The sequence below is a fragment of the Zea mays genome, chromosome 4, assembly GCF_902167145.1.
Source record: "Zea mays cultivar B73 chromosome 4, Zm-B73-REFERENCE-NAM-5.0, whole genome shotgun sequence".
In the NCBI taxonomy this organism is placed as follows: domain Eukaryota; kingdom Viridiplantae; phylum Streptophyta; class Magnoliopsida; order Poales; family Poaceae; genus Zea; species Zea mays.
In genome coordinates, this window is record NC_050099.1 from 58,429,837 (window position 1) to 58,442,766 (window position 12,930).

A 12,930-nucleotide genomic window follows, 5' to 3' on the forward strand; every position below is an offset into this window, starting at 1 on the left:
GCAAGCGACCGTCGGTAGCTAATGTGACGCCCAACACCTACCCCAAGGGACCCACATGCCATCGCAGAGAGGCGGAGCTGCCGCGCGTGAGTGGTGGAAGCGGAGGATGCTTGACGACTCGGACCCGCATGGCGATGGCCTGGAGAGTAGAAGTGCGCGCGCACGCGGAGGCTGACCTGCGGGCCCCATTCGCTAGTGTTTCCATGCGCACACCAAGTTGGGTGGGCTACCAGCTACGCACGGTGGGTGAGTGGGCTGAGTAGGGGGAAATCGACCCAACAACTACGACTGCCTTTCTTTTTTTTCTTTTTTCTATTTTCTTTTATTTTCTAATTTTTGTTTTCAAATTCCAATTTTCAAACTTAGACTTGTTTCTCCAATTTGAATACAAATGCAAAAATACAAGATGTCAGCATGAGATGCATATCACATTATTTATTTATTTGCTATTTGCCTATTTTATTCCCCTCAATTGTATATGCAAACAAAAGAAGAAAAAAATAACCAAATAATCCCCAAAGGTTCCAATTTCCAAAAATACCCACATATAAATATATTTATTTATTTACTTTATTATTTTCCTCTCATACAAACTTTTGGGTCTTATAGGTAGCTTCAATGTCACTATTTATGCTGCTGCCTTAACAAGCTGAACCCGCGGGTTTTCCATGGGTTTCCAACCAGCTATGGATTGGTTTGGGGTCAATAATGTTATTGGGCGGGTTGGGTTTAATTTCCTCCTTAGGGCTTGTTTGGTTATTTTCAATCCATACATATTGGAGGGGATTGATACGGATTGAGAGAAATTTTGATTGGGGTAGAACCAAACATGGCCTTATGTTTTTGGCTGGTTGTCGGATGGATGTCAAAGTTACTAGATTTGGGTGTGGGTTGGATGTGAGTTGGTTTTTTTGCCATTAGCAGGCTTAGTTGCGATGAAAATATTTTTCGTGCTATCAAGCTTGTGTTGGGTTTGTCGTTTTAGCTTTCTGATTCTGCAACCGTGATTGCTTTGGAGCTTCTGCTTTTTGTTTCAATCAACACTGAGATGGCCGAAGAGAAGAAAAGTGTGGACACTGAGCTAGCTGGTTTTTACGAAGCTATGGAAAGGACCAATGTTGAAAATATTACTGATGAAATTTTAGCTAGGTTATCTAGAGATTATAGTGACAACGAAGATTTTGATCTAGAGAGTGACAACGATGATGCCGAAGATCGGCCATGGAGGCCAAGCCATGTTGTATTTGGAAAATCCACTATTAAGAGAGGACTAATTGAGGCAATGAAAGGCAAATATTTTTGTGATACAACGATAGTGAGAGCTGGAGGAGATAACAATGTTCCTCTTCCTGAACCTGACGAAGTGGTAGTTTACAAGGGCTTTATGAAGGCTAGGCTTCGGTTTCCTTTGCACAAGATGCTAGTCAAAGTACTTAAAAGGTTCGAGATATATCTTCATCAGCTGACCCCCGAAGCTTTGATTAAAATCGGGGTTTTTATCTGGGCAATAAGGAGCCAAGGGTTGGAACCAGACGCTGACTGCTTCTGCAACATACATGAATTATCTTACCAGACGAAGGCAATGGGTAAGGAGCAATATCATAATAATTTTGGTTGCTACTCCTTCATATACCATTCTGAAGTGAGACGCCCTGTCCCCATGTTTCTTCAGAAATGGCTAGGATCTTGGATGAGGCAATGGTTTTATGTTAAGAATGATTTGGTTGAGAGGGAATATGCAAAATATATAATTCAGCGTCTAATACAATCACGCTTAGGCGTCCAAAGGCCCTCGATTGTGAATAGTGATAGGGCTCAATCATGCATGGTGGCCTTCAACACTGTGTGCAGTAGCTATATTGGCACCAGAAACTTGGTCCAAGAGTACATAACTTTCAAGGTATGCCCCCTTGTTAATGAATGGGAAATTCCAAAGGAGACCACATATAGTTCAAGCGAAGGTGGTCTAGTTTACCTGAAATATTCCTATCGCTATATAAGTCAATTCGGTGAGCCAAATGATGAATGGCTTGAGGCCATTGAGGCGACTAGTGATGATTTGCTAGGAGCTTATACGAAAGCTGAAGATTAAGCTATGAATATCGCCTTCGGCGCTCGTGGGAAGAAAAGGTTGAATAGAGTATTTGTTGTCATCGGTTTTGTCTATCCTGATTACTGCTTTCCGGCTCGAAAGCAAGGGGCGAAAAGGAAAATCACATCAACAACCCCCTCTACCGCGTTGAAAGCAAAGGAAATGAAAGTTGTAACTCACCGGCCGAAGTCATATTTTTTGGAGAGGGCTTCTTTACTGCCTGCCACTACAGTAGTCGAAGTTCCCACCATTCAACTGGAGAAGGCAACAACAGATAGTTCGAAGGTCAAACATCAACCGAAGCTGCAGAGTCCTCCAACAATGCCAGGGTTGTCAAGAACAGCAGCAGTTCCAGCAGCTACTCCTAGGAAAGGGAGGAGGATGACCAGCGCTCTAGACACTGTTCTGAGACCTTCGAAGGTGGCTACTCCTGCTCCTACTAGGGTTTTCAAAGACAAAGTTGAAGAATTGGAAGAAGGTGTCGCTGCAAGTGCTGCTCCTGATTGTACTAAGTCTATACCTTCAGAAACTAGGCCGATAGAGCACAATCTTCCAAAGAAGTTATCACTACTGATACATGAAGCGGCGTCGACTGAAGATCTTGATTTTATTATCCGTCATGCTTCGGGAAAGCAACTGACACAGAGGCAAATTGTCAAGGCCCAACATTACGCAAAGGAACTGAAGTATCCTCGAGGGTCCCTAGTGTATGAAGGTGATGAGGAGGATGACTTCCTATACTGCCTTTCTCAACAAGAAAATCGATGTCTGCTGAGAAATGATGGACAACATGGGTTATCCGAAGCTTGAGCTTGGGCTATCCTTAATGCCGAAGGGCCATCTGGCAGACAGCTTAGCATACAATAGTCTGAAGGTTTGTTCTTACTATTCCTCTCGATCGTTTGGTAATCACTTTAAGTATATTATTTGCTTGTTTTAATAAACACTTCTTTTGTTATCAGGGACTCATTTTAAGTAAATCTCTGAAGGCTCAAAAAGAATGTGAGGATGAAAGCACAAAAATAGCCTTCGGGAATTAGCGCTCAGAGGTTATAACTCTTCGAAATGAGGCACTTGAGAAAGATAATATCTTGCTTTCCTTGGTCGAAAGGTTAAAGGCAAGCAAAGCCAGCTTGGCCAAATTTTTCGAAGTGGACCAAAAAAATCTAAAATTTGAGAAAGAAAAAGAAGCAAATGCAAAGCGTATAACTGATCTGGAATATACTTTATCTATTCAAGTTGTTTTGCATATATCCGAAGTATCACGATTAGAAAAGAAGCTTGACGAAGTTACTGAGAATTTCAACATGGAGCAGTCAAAACGTGAGATATCCGACACTGAACGGCTGAGGGTTCAAAAGAATGTTGAAGAGCTTCGTCAAGCGAAGGAGGAGTGCTATAACGTTGCTATGCAATGGTCAAATTAGTTAAAAAATGCTTTTATTAGTGTTCTTGCATTTTCGGCTGAGCAATAGATCGTATTTAGATTAGATGGGATCTAGATTAGTTTGGCATGACTAGATTTGACTAGATAAGATATAATTAATTTATTTTGGACTAAATCATGGTTGTTACTCTAGGGTTGGATAAGTATGCTTATTAGGACAAGATAAATCTATAAGGATATAATCTTTTAATATGAGATGGATCTATAAGACAGATCTGTTTTTATGGGGCATATTCTATCTCTCTAAATATATTTTTATACATATATATATATATATATATATATATTTAGATGCAATTGTGGACATTACTCCACAACTAATTACAATCATTCAAAGAACCAAATCAAACAGGTATCATAAGAACAAACATTCAAGTGCATAGATACCTATAAATTAGTTTTTTTCCTATGATTAGGTCTCCTATTACGTAGGGACAATTTAGGTATAGAATTCCAAGGTGTGAAATCCATTTGTTCTTTAGAAAGAAGAGGTAAGATTAATCAGTGTAAAGTAGCAATAGATGAGTGAAGATTGAGGAAAGTTTAGAAAGAATCAGAGTAACAAAGGTAAGTAGGAAAGGGTTGTCCAGTTCTATCTAGGTTATGTCCTACAGTCAACATTCCTCTGATACCACTTTTATCACACCCGGATTTAAGGGCAATTCTAGGAATGAATCAAATGTGTGCTAGGATCAAGTCTCACACCTATGATGACTCATGGTACAAAAACAAATGTCACATCTTTACTATATAATAGGAGTTACGTACAAAATAACTAAATAATTACATCATATGAAGACAATGATCCTCTGCAACCATAGTTGACTGGGTGATGATGGCCTAGACCTCTCACGAACTCATCGCGACATCCTTCATGCATCTTATCTTGTGGTACATGTCCTTGACCTGGGGAGATGTGAGTACCACAAGGGTGAGCACACATACATTCATCTCTCAACAAGTTGTGGGGAATAATGTGCATGAGCTCACTTACGGTGGGGGCTCATGTGAAGTGTAACGCTTACCAAAGAAGATGGTCAAAGCTGAGCATTGCTTTTAAAGTTGGTCAAATTTTATTAGCAGTTACTAAGTATAAGTAGATACCAACCCAATCAAATAAGAGATCACAATTAATAATAAACCCACAATGCAATGTAAATGAAAAATTAAGTTTAATTCCATAAATTAATCATGTGAGTGTCAGAGCCGCTCATGACTGTGAGCACGGCTGATATATCAGTTTTACACTCTGCAGAAGTTACGCATCTTTACCCACAAGTCGTGTTACCCATTTTCCAAGGGATCATGACTTCTCATTCATCTCTACCGAGGAGACAAGACATGGTACAACTACGAGGCCTTTCCAAAGTTCCACTAGTTCGAGAAAACCCGCTACGGATTCAAGAAGAAGGAAGCATAGGAATCCCTCGTCCGAAAAGCTTTATAGATAGTTCGACCCGAGGACCTCCCTATACTCTGCAGCGACGCCTCCCCGCTTGCCCCTTTCGGGTAAGGTAATCTCTCTCTAGCTTTCGTAATTACTTGGCCAAGGGCGTCCCATTCCACCCTTGTGGTTGCACTGTTTTTTCGGGTGGTTCTCCATGTTCCAATTAATATAATAATCTTGTCATGAACAATAATTAAACCAACAGTATTAATGAAACATGATCATATATAATATTAATTCCCAAAACCAGGTAGAGCAATAGCAAAATCTACCCGATAGTTCATTTGTCTGCAAGGTGTGGGGTAAACAAAAACTAGAGAAACCTATTAGGTCCCATCAAATTAACCTGAGCATGTCAGAGTGATTAACAGGAACATTATTACGTAAAGAAGAGTGATCAAGGGCACAACTTGCCTTTTTGGTGCAACTCCAGGTACTTCACCAAGTTGGTCCTCGGGTTTCTCGTGACCTTGCTGCTACTCGTAGAAATACATACAAATAGACAAGGAGTACATAAAAATAATGTTACACCAAAATGAGAACAAAAATCATAGGATTATTCTACGTGCCGCTACGAGATCGTAGGATCGAGAACCACTATAATCGGAGTTGTGGTTGAAAAGATACGGTTTTCCGAAGTTTTATGTGTTTAACTAATAAAACTATATTTTATTGATATAAGTTATGTGATAAAATATATAACTATCTTCATTCGACTTTAATCTAAGTTATTACTTGATTAGAGATTATCTTTTAGTCAAATTATAATTGTAGGATCAGAATATTGTATTAACTATATTAGAAAAGCTAATCCAATAAACATAGATTAATAAAATTAGTTACCTAATTATAAAAGTATGTGATATCGTATAATTAATGTTGTTACTATGTAGTAAATATTTCTACGAAGCTAATGCAATTCAAATGGATCAAATCAGAGTTAAGGTGTAAATGTTATGACTGAAACAAGTTTTAGGACCTTTTTGTACTAGGAAATACTATCGAGGGGTGTTTTTTGTGAACACCAAGGAATATTTTGTAAAATCTAGGACCCCAGGGTAAAGCTTTCCCTGCGGCCGAGGACGACTGCTTTATTCCTAGATATATCAGGGCCTCTTTAGCAAATTTGTCGAGGCGAAGGGGTATCCAGGTGTCCTAGCCATTTGATCCAATATCGAGGGCTTATATTAGGTCTAGATGCCCGATGAATAGGTACGAGGCACAGGCCCTTGGATCCGAGATCTACGCCTAATATCCCTCCACACCACTGATCAAGCAAGAGGCCTCGTTCCCGCAATCAGCGATCCCAGATTCAAACTATCCATTGCTTCCTCTAGATCTAATTCTGGCCACACATATCCGATCAACGGTCATGGACCGATCTAGCTAAAGCGGTATTATTCTTGGAATCTTGTCTGTCTAACTGGGATTGGACGACCAAGGTCATATCCCCTTACCCCAGCCTAAGCCGCGGTGGTGCACATGCATCCCATGGCGGTGCGCGCCGGTGAGCAGGCGAACTGCCCACCCCGGTGCCCGATTTTGAACGAGGATGGGTCCTACGCATGGAGGCGACCTAAGTGAATGTAGCAGAGGTCTACTTACCACGAATTACAGAGATAGTTCTTCCCATGGTGTGGTGCGGTACATTGGTGGGTTTGACATTCTGGCGAGCAATCTTGGTGACTCCAAGGGGCTTCACTCACGGGTAAAATCTCCGTCAAACTCCACAGATCCCGGAGAAGCGCCTGGATGAATCGTTCGAGGCGACGTTCTCGCGGGTCATCAACGACGACCGCTCTTCTATTTTAACAAACAGTTGATGTTTTCTTTTCTGGATTTTAGATTAAATTCCAGGCTTAACAGTTTTAAGATTTATATCTCTAACATGTTTTAGTACTGCCATCTACTTATTTTAGGAGAAGATATCTCCAAATTATAGGAATTCTGATTAACAGATATCCTAGTTAAAAATCTTTAGAAAATTATATTATATTGCCAAAATGATATTTTGTGGCATTATAAATTCTATCCCCCTTAAAAATAATCTCGTCCTTGAGATTAGTAGAAAAGGGATGCAGGAAGCTTTGTGCGTGGTTTTAACTTTTAGTTTCCAATTAATTTTAATGCTTTAAAAGTTTCTCTTCATTACCAGGTATGGCTAGAAAAACACAGGCATATTATGTTTTAACTAATAGGTTGGATTAGAGAAGGTTTATGCTAAGAGAAGGCTAAGGTAACAAGAGCTTCTATCCCAGATGGTGGATCTTGATGCATCTGGAGATCGATGTTGTCTCTTATCCTTCCTTGACTTGATGAGGTCGATCATCTTCTGTCTTCGATCTTGGAGTTGTCATCCGAGTTAGAGTCATATAGCAAAGTTAAATTGTAGGAAAAATAGGTAGTCAGTAGGTAGGTGGCATAGGCTGAGTGTGCAATGGAAAAGTTTGGTTTAGTTGCCTTGTGTCAGGTTGGGCTAGATAAACTATGCCGAACCCTAGGACATGTAGATCAAGTTTAGTTTAAAATCTTGTTCTGAAGTAGATAGATTAGACAAACTATTCCCAATATGTAGGTCAGGTTGTTTGTATAGGGCCTAGTTGGTCTAAGGCACCGATTTAGGTTAAGACATATTTATATGAGTATGACCTAATCTATTTCACCAGCATTAAGTAACTCACACCAGATTAGATCATATTAGATTAGATAGGATCTAGATTAGAGGGGTATGACTAGATTAGACTATATAAGGTCTAATTATGGTTGTTACTCTAGGTTGGGACACGTATGCTTATCACGACAAGATGAATCTATTTGGATAAGATAAAATCTTTTAAGATAAGGCAAATCTCATTAGGATAGGATAGATCTATTATGATAGGATATTTTCTTGTTCATTTTGTCTATCTTCTTTTAATGTTAAATAATTTAAGTTGAACTGTTATATGTATATATATATATATTAAGTGGATTTATTTATATATATGGATGCAATTGAGGACATTACCTGACAACTCATCACACTCAATCAAAGATCCAAATCAAATAGGTATCATAAGAGCAAGCATTAAAGTGCATAGATATCTATAAAATAGTTTTGTTTTTATTCATGAGATTGGGTCCCCTATTTCTAAGGGTCACTTTAGGTATAGGATTTCAAAGTGTGAAATCCATTTTTGTCTTTAGAAGAGAAAAGGTAAGGGTAATCGGAGTAAAACAACAATAAATGAGAAAAGATTAAGGAGAGTTTAGAAAGAATCAGAGTAGAAAAGGTAAAGCTTATCCAGTTCTATCTAGGTTATGTCCTATAGTCAACATTCTTATGATACCACTTCTGTCACACCCGGATTTAGGGGGCAAACCCGGGCGCAAATCAAATGTGTTCTAGGATCAAGTCTCACACATATGATGACTCATGGTACATAAACGAAAGTTAAGTCTTTAATATATAATGGAGTTCTGTACAAAATAGTTAAATGATTACATCATACAAAGACAACGATCCAGCAACCATAGTTGACTGGGAGACGACGACCTAGACCTCTTAAGAACTCATCGCGACATCCTTCATGCTCCTCGTCTTGCAGTACCTGTTCTTGACCTGGGGGATGTGAGTACAATAAGGGTGAGTTCACATACGTTCATAAATTCACTTACAGTGGGGCTCATGTGAAGTGTAAGACTTACCAAAGGAGATGGTTAAAGCTGAGCATTGCTTTTAAAGTTGGTCAAAGTTTTATTAGCAGTTACTAAGTATAAGTGGATACCAAACCAAATAAATAAGAGATCACAATTATTAATAACACCCACGATGCAATGCAAATGATAAATTAAGTTTAGTTCCATAAATTACTCATATGAGTGTCCGAGCCGCTCATGACCGTGAGCACGACTGATATACCAGTTTTACACTCTCCAGAGGTTGTGCATCGATCTTACCCACAAGTCATGTTACCCATCTTCCACGTGGTCATGAATCCCATACAACTTTACCGGGGAGGCGAGGCAGGGTAGCACTACGAGGCCTTTCTAAAGTTCCACTAGTTCAAAAAAACTCACTACGGATTCAGAAAGAAGGAAGCGTAGTAATCCCTCGTCCGAAAAGCCATCACATATCAGTTTTCATGACGACTAAGATGTAATAACTTTATTTTATTTCGATGTACTTATTTTCTATGAAATGTTGTATCACGTGATGCAGTGGATGTTAATTTATCACGATATTGGTTGCGAAGGAAAAGTTTGAGATCCTTCGCGATTTCATCGGACCCAGGGGCGGATCTAGGAGGGGGGCTGCCGGGGCTGCAGCCCCGGTCGCCCCATGACACCTATTTTATGATGTGTCCTAATAGTATATACTCCATCTATTTTAAAATAGTAGTCATCATTTTAGGAAATTAGTAGGTTTATATAATTTTTGATTGATGCATGTGTTTTATATATATGTCTAGATTCATCATCATCCATTTGAATATAGACATAAAAACAAAGAGCTAAAAGGACAACTATTTTGAAACGTGTGAGTATATTATAACATAAATACAGCCTATAAAGGTTAACTAAGATAGGCCACAACCTTCTTTCTAATCGTGTCATTCAGCACATGTATTTGGCCTCTATCTGTGCCACCAGCACGCTAGGTGGTAGCGCGCGCATCCACGCTGGATCCCGTCCATGCTTCAGCAGTGTAAATCCACGCCACCACACATGACGTATTCATGAGCTAGCGCGCACGGCCAATGCACATCTAACAGTTAGCAGCGCGCATGTACCCAACGCAAGGGGCACAAGCCAGGGGCGACGACAGGGGGGACACGGGAGCAATGCCCCCCTAATGCTCCCCTAATTCTATAGGACATGTTAGTTTTTAGCTAATTCTCATGTAAATAGTACAAAAAATGCTTCTAACAACCCCCTTATTCTAATTTGGTCCCCGTAATTTTGGATCCTGGCTTCGCCCCTGCTGCAAGCAGCACCATGACAGACCTGCTGCAACATGCTAGGACATCAGGCCTGCGACGACGTCGTCGTGGCACTCACCCCCAAGATAGCCACTAGTGGCTCCGTCAAACATATTTTAACATATAGCCCCTACTTTGATCCAATCCTGGATCCGCCACTGATCGGACCCCTAGGTTTATAAAGGTTCAAATGTGTTAAATCATTGTCATGCAATTGGTTTTCGTACTTTATTTCTTATAAATCTGGTTGAGTCGCTGCATTAATAATACCGCGATTTTGTCATTCGGTGATACATATTAGTCTACTGCAGAGCAGAAACGGAACGGTGACACCAGTTTCCTTCCCTTCTATTTGGCGTTCAAAAGGTAGGCTAAATTTTAGTCTAGTCTACCCGAACACCACTCGGATTGGTCTCCGCTAACGTTTTTTCCCCTCTTGTCTTATACAACAGGAGTTTAGGGGCGTGTTCGGTTGGCTGCAAGCCGACACTGTTGCAGCTGTTTGGACTGCTGCAGCTGCAATCCATAGAGAGAAAAATACTGTAGAAGCCGCAGCCGCAGCCGGATTGCAGCCGCAGCAAGCCGCAGCGAACAAGCTGTAGGTTTCTTGTGTCTTGCGGTCTGAAATGGAGCTTCCGTCAGAAAAATCAATATGCTGTCATGACGAGACGAGACTTGAACAGCTCCTCTCCAGGCTGGCCCAAAACAAGTTCAGCCTGGCCCATACGAAGGTTTCGGCAGCCTGGGCTTTGTCTGACGAAAGCTTTCGGTGCATCTGGAGCAGTTACTCATGGATTTGGTACGTCCCGCTTTGTCTGAATCATGAAAAGTCGCGTGTTCGATCTGCAATCATGATGCATTTGGAGCTAGCAGTTACTCATGGATTCCTGGTGCGTGCATCTTCTGGTCTCTGCTGCATGCATGCAGAATCATGGTGGGTTTTTTTAATTATGCAAGTGTTTGCTTATTTTCAGCAGCGATGTCCAATTCAATAATAGTGTCTTGTAAAGATTTTTTTTTTGATGTTTATGGAATCCATTATTGTGCCAATCCCAGCCTATCAGATGCCTACGGAGGGCGCTCATCTTGTTATTCCACCTTTGAACTGAGTTGCGGCCTTTCATTGGCTTGCTCCAAATTCCTATGACAAGACTATATAGAAATCATCACGTAGGAACCAGCTTAGTTCTACTTTGAATTGTCTTTTTGTTTCTTGTGTAAGCTGGAGAACCAGTGTCTAATAGAAGGGGGTATGATCCGAGACCCCACGATCTAGGGCCTTAACAGAAACAAAAGGATATTTGGATTCCCAATCTGAAGACATTAGAATGCGGTCTAATTTGTCATAGGTTGGAATGGGAAGGGAATTGGCCCAAGTGAATTGACGTCCCATCAAATCAATTTCCCAAAGGTCAAAGCTATCTATAACAACATTGAACAAGAAAGGCTATCGACCATTGAATCTATCATCTATCGTTGTTCTTCTCCTTGCTATTCCTTAGAATATTAAAGTCACCACCTATTAGCATGGGCAATGGATTTTGTTGACAAGCTCTGACTAGCTCAGATAAGAAGACTATTTTGAATTCATCCTGAGCTAGACCATAAACTGCCATAAGAATCCATTTGAATTTATCTACCTTATCGTAAATATGAAATTTAATATAAAATCCCCCTTCCACAATTAGAGACAAGTCAAGCACAGTAGCATTAACACCCAATAAAATTCCACCAGATCTCCCTCGCGGGGAAGACAATGCCAAATAAAATCCTTGTCCCCTGAAAGGCGAGCGAGGCTTGTTTTTGACATGTCATGCTTCCCAGTTTCCATGATAGCCACAAAGTTCAAATCATATTCTTTAATGGCTTCATCAATGAAACGATATTTAGCCAAGTCCGCTAGACCTCTACTATTTCAAAAAAAATCCTTTCGTTAGAAAACTAGATTATTTATTTTAAAGGCTTTATTTTTTTCTTAAACTGGACTTTGATTTGCGACTGGTAACTATAAGGTCACAAATTCTTGTGTCAAGTTCCAAGTCATCAAAGCTTACATATGTTATATCCTTTAACAAGTGATCAACTAGGGTATTGTCCATAACAGTATCCTGATTATCACTGTCAAGAGAGAGATCTTATTTTTAGTTTTTCTGCTAGTTTCAAAGATTTTGAAGGAGTTACAGTGCTTCTATCAACCTCAATACATTTTAGAGCATTAATAGATAGATTAACTATTTTATCAATACCCCTAACTTGATCCCAAGACTAATAAGATTTCTGGTGCATCTATCAATTGACATGCCATTAATCGACAATGGATTAGAGTTCAACGTACCCATATTTGAGGCACAAGGTGATGAAGTAGGCGAGAAAGGATATCCAACATGGCCCTCAACCGGCAACTGCTCCGAAGGCCCGTCTAGATTTCTCAACGCATCTCTTTTCATTGCTTTAGAAACCATTTGTTCATCTGCTACAGAGAAACCATCAGCAGATAAAATAGAATTTAGGCAAATACTACGCCGTAGACGTACCAAGAGTGTTTGAGAGGTTAGCCTGAGTCGATCCCACATAGGGGCCAGACCTCAACGTTGAAGATACCCTTTCAACACCAGTACCCTGTTTGTTAGCTGCACCAGGCGGACAATGTAGGTGGTCCAACCGCGCATCAGCAAACGATGCACCAAGCCACCAAGCCCTGCTGTAGCAAGGGGGTGCTGCATCACCTGTTGCACGATAGGTAACCCATTCCCTTACCCCGTCGTAGCCACCTGTGATTGATGCTCGGCAGACGACAAAACCATTTGGTTGCAGCGGCAACTGATCCAAGCAAGACGGGGATTGCTGGCCAGCAGCAAGCAATGATTGAACAAACTGCAGGTCAGCAGCTGTCACCAAACGCTGAGCTTTAGGCTGTCTTCGGCAATGTTCTCTATGTTTCCTCCATTAAAAGAATATTCTCTGTACTTTACAGTACACTCTG

At 40.5% G+C, this 12,930-nt stretch overlaps 1 long non-coding RNA gene across 1 annotated transcript; it reads left to right on the forward strand.

The window, feature by feature from the left end:
• Positions 1-6,430: 6,430 nt before the first annotated feature.
• Positions 6,431-10,996, forward strand: LOC103653283 (uncharacterized). The gene is made up of 3 exons (XR_565377.2): positions 6,431-6,694; positions 10,259-10,313; positions 10,400-10,996. It is a non-coding gene; the product is annotated as an uncharacterized lncRNA (long non-coding RNA).
• The last annotated feature ends 1,934 nt before the right edge of the window (positions 10,997-12,930 follow it).